Below are 4441 nucleotides of genomic sequence, written 5' to 3' on the forward strand. Positions count from 1 at the left end.
GGAGGAGGAGGAGGAGGAGGAGCCCCGCTCAGGCGCCCGGGGTGAGGGACGGGAACGGCCACCGGGGCTGGGAGGGAGCGGGGTGAGGACGGGGACTGGGAGTGGGGTGGGGAGAGGGGACAGGGGACAGGGACTGGGAACAGGCGGAGGGAACAGGGACTGGGAACAGGTGGAGGGAACAGGGACTGGGAACAGGGATAGGGCCAGGGACTGGGAACAGGGACTGGGGACAGGGATAGGGCCAGGGACTGGGAACAGGGACTGGGGACAGGGCCAGGGCCTGGGAATACGGACTGGGGACAGGGAACAGGGACGGGGGACAGGGAATAGAGACAGGGGATCAGCGACTGGGAATAGGGACTGGAGACAGGGAGAGGGAGAGGAATAGGGAGTGAGGACAGGAATAGGGAGAAGAACTGGGACTGGGAATAGGGAACAGGGAGAGGGAATAGGGACTGGAGCCAGGGAGAGGGACAGGGCCTGGGGACAGGGACAGGGACTGGGAATAGGGGACAGGGACTGGGAACATAGAGACTGAGGACAAGGATAGGGAGAGGGACAGGGACAGGGTGAAGGTGGCGGTGGCTTGTCCAGGGTCCCCACCCAGACCTCTCCCCTCAGTGCTGCGCCCCTGGGTCTGCAGCCTAAAAGCAGAGTTGGTGTTTATTATTCAGGAAATCGGTTTAAGCAACACCAACAGACACTATTCTGCCCCACAGTCACAGACTCACTGAGGCTGGACAACACTTCCGAGACCATCGTGTCCAATATTTGACCGATCACCACCTTGTCGACCAGCCCAGAGCACTGAGGGCCACATCGAGTTGTTCCTTGATGTGATGGGGAAGGAAGCACCTAAGATGGGTAAACATTCAGAAAGTTTTATCAGTAAATTACACACTTGGTATGGAAATTGGTGTATTAATGCCTGACCTACTATAGTTGTCAAACTTGAACACTTAATAGTTGAGGTGTGACCGGGGGGGGGGCAGTGGAAGGAGCCTGACCAGCCATGGGGTCCCTTCCCCAGCACCTGTGGTTGGTCTCTGTGGATGGGCTTTAGTCCTTCCACCTAACTGGGAGAACATGTCTAAACTTTAGGTTTTTACCAATAAAATGGTAGATTTGCATCATTTGAGCTCGTGTAAAATCACAGAAAGCAGAGTTAGAGTGGAAATTATGATACCAAGTCCTGTCACAGGCAAGATCTGTTACAACTCGCCTTTCTTATGCCTTACACACCCTAAAATCAATCCCTTTTAAACTCAATCTCTCTTATTGCCACAGTTTTTCAGGCCTTGTTGTCAAAATACATGGTATAGCAAGGCATGGGATTCTGGATTTCCTGATAAAATTTTGCTCAGTTAAACCAAATGCAAACCTGAAATAGGGAATCTGTGAAAATTATTCCAGTTTACCCTTTTTGATCAGTTGGGGTAAATCTTCTCAAGTCTTTGCCATTGTAAAAAGCAGGCTTAAACTAAAGACTTAACTTTTCAGTGTTCCCAACTTGAGACACGTAGGGCTTTCTTTCTGTGGGTATTTGGAGAACCCAAAAGTGCCAAGTGCTCACAGAATTGCTGACTTAGTGACAAGATGATCAAAGGGTGAAGCATCTATCACTTGAGGCACATTTACACATTTCTTAGCTCCTGCTTAGGCTCTTTTACAAGTAGCTGGATATTACAAGCATTCAACACATAAATCCCTTTGAAAACCTAGTCCTGTGGGAACTGAGCTCTTGAAACTCTGCCCTGCTCTGTGTTCATATGGGTACCCCAAAGCACCCCCATTAGCACTTATTTTCATCTGGTTCATGTCGAGGCAAAGCTCTGGCACGTTTTGGATGGTCCAGGATCCAACTGAGTGCAGCATCACTCCAGCTGCAAATATAAAGTAAGATTATATCAAGCTTGACATCTGTTGTACCTACAAGTGTTTATTAAGGAATGAATATCGTATCACTTCCGTCACTTCAATTTACAATTAGAATTGCAACATTTCAAAACCTTCATTAGAACTCCTGAGCTTACATTCTAAATGGGGTTTGTATGTAGTTTGAAAAGTATGAAAACCCTCAAGGGGCTTGTACTTTTATTTTTCCTTCTTGTTCTTCCATCTAGAGCTGTACTAGCTTTATAGATATGGTTCTTACCTAATCTTTCCTGCTTTTTCTGGACAGTAATTGGACTTGACAGAGGCAAAGGTTTAAGTAGTATCTATCAGAATGTCTTCTAACCTGGAACAATTGAGTAACTTCCTCTGTGCCTCCCAGAATGTCCCATTTAATTCTAATCACTTGTAGTTCTTATAGCCTTGATCTCCAAGGATTTCCCAACATGACTCAGCTCAATCTTCAAAGAGGTGAAGAAGGTTTGGCAGCAGTTTGCAGTCAGAGGAACAGGCCTGTTGCAGTGCAGAACCAGCAGAGACCAGGAGTCCTGAAAGTCAATCCCTGTGGTGCTCATGTTGGACAAGTGCAGTATGGAGGAACCAGTGAGGCAGGTGAGCAGAGACTATTTCTGCAATAAGCTTCTCCAGAAATAATGCTCCTAAAATCCCATGAATTTTTATTTAATTTACCTGGCCTACAAGTCTAACATGGGTGTTTTCAGCAGCAGCAGACACGAGTGAATGGAAGATGCATCTTCCTGGAGAGCATGTGCTGTGTTAGTACAGGAGGAGGAGCAGCTGTCCCCCTGCAGTCTGCCTGAAATTTAATCCTGTAGGGTTTCTGAAAAAGAGAAGTTTGAAGCTTTTCTTTGAACAATAACATCCAGGGACAAGCAGTGAGTGTGAACACACTGCAGCTGCTGGAGTCCAGGAGGAAGCTGAGTGAGACTGGGGTTGTTTGGTTGCAAAGAGCACAGTGAAATAATTCACACAACACATCTTGGAGAGAAGAAGTATTTTCTTTTTGTCAGAAGAAAATAAACGGGTGGAGAAAGAGGTAATTAAATGTTTTCCTAATAGTTCTGTCTTGTGGTTGGTTGACTTAAGTGCATATGGATGCTCAAGTTCCAAATGAAACTTTTCCTGTTTATTTTTTTGGTCATGTAGAAAGATTTTTCTCTTTCTGGGTCTTTGCTTTTGCTTTTTTTTTTTTTTCTTTTCCTTTAATTGGGGCTCTTTAACCTCAAGTGAAGCATCTCTTTTCATGAGGCTTTGAGGAATGTATTGATCACTATCCTTATCTCTGAAACTAGTCCCAGATCCCAGCTCTGGTTGAGTTACCCTCACTATGTCCCCACTCTGTGTCAGGATAGGACCCAGTTACATACCTTTTACCACCACTTGCCACAAACTGCAGAGTTTTGGAGGAGGCCACTGCACACTCCAACAAGTCCCTTGGTGTGGATGATCAGAGGGACAGGACTGTGACCAAACTGAGGAAGGTATGACCACAAAAGCTTTGTATTCACAGGAAGTGAGGCTAATAAAATACAGATCTAACTTCTTTAGTTTTGAAAGGCACGAGATACTATTGTTTTATACTCCAGCTAAGCCAATTCTACAAAAACCAGAGCCTTTAAAAAGATAAACTAAATTTCTGGACATGCAAGGCCAAGTCTACATCTGGTGTGAATCCAGTGGAAACAGGCTGATGTGTGGGAAATGAGAAGCATTTTGATTCTGTAGCACAGAATCAAAGTGGAGATTAAAAAGACCATCTGAATTGGGCTGTTTTCCATTTCTGTTGCTTTTCTGGCCACAAAAAAGTTTGATTCTGCTGTGCCCTGAACGGTGGGAGTTTGCAGTGAATTACAGGCCCTGCTCCCCAGTGGAGTTCAACTCATGAACCACCCACTGCTTAATTCAATTAATCCAAGAGGTGGATTTGGGAAGCAGCTTTGTGGGTTGCTGAGACTAAACTCCAGTGCACTCACAGAAGAAAAGAATTACAGCACTGGGGACACTCTGCCTGGGCAAGTGGGAGAGCTGATTTCCTCTCTCCCAGGTGACTCTACCTGTAGGTGTTACAAAGTGAAGAGTTTGGTAACAGTTTCCATTGGACAAACTATGAAACCATATCACCTTTAGATGAGTGTTACAAGAATGGTTCCAATGTGGAGAGCAAATGTATGACCAGGAAAAAATGTGTGTTTTTAACTGCAGGTGAAGGCCAGGGAAGCAGCAATTGCACACACCTTTGAGGAGGGACTCGGTGGCTCAGGACAGGGAGCCTTGGCCTCATTCAAAAGGCAAGTAACAGCCTTGTCCTTCTAAGCAGAAGGGAAGAGGAAAGCCAGAATTTACTGCTTGCACTTTATCTTATTTTATTTCTACATTTGCCAGAGTTTTTCTACTGTTTTTCTCACTTTTTTTGTTTGTTTAAAATAAAGTGTTCAGGGTTTCCTAATTTTTAAATGTTTATTTTCCTTCTGGTGAGATTGATGGGTCATTAGCATTGAGTATTAGTTCTGCAGCTATGAGTGTTTGT

General features: G+C 45.3%; 1 long non-coding RNA gene across 1 annotated transcript; it reads left to right on the forward strand.

Moving 5' to 3' along the window:
• Positions 1-670: 670 nt before the first annotated feature.
• On the forward strand, positions 671-4197 carry LOC108640405. The gene is made up of 5 exons (XR_001921154.1): positions 671-864; positions 2306-2505; positions 2619-2950; positions 3262-3395; positions 4117-4197. It is a non-coding gene; the product is annotated as an uncharacterized LOC108640405 (long non-coding RNA).
• Positions 4198-4441: the final 244 nt, after the last annotated feature.

The sequence above is a fragment of the Manacus vitellinus genome, unplaced genomic scaffold (assembly GCF_001715985.3).
Source record: "Manacus vitellinus isolate BGI_N305 unplaced genomic scaffold, ASM171598v3 scaffold_32_pilon, whole genome shotgun sequence".
NCBI lineage: Eukaryota > Metazoa > Chordata > Aves > Passeriformes > Pipridae > Manacus > Manacus vitellinus.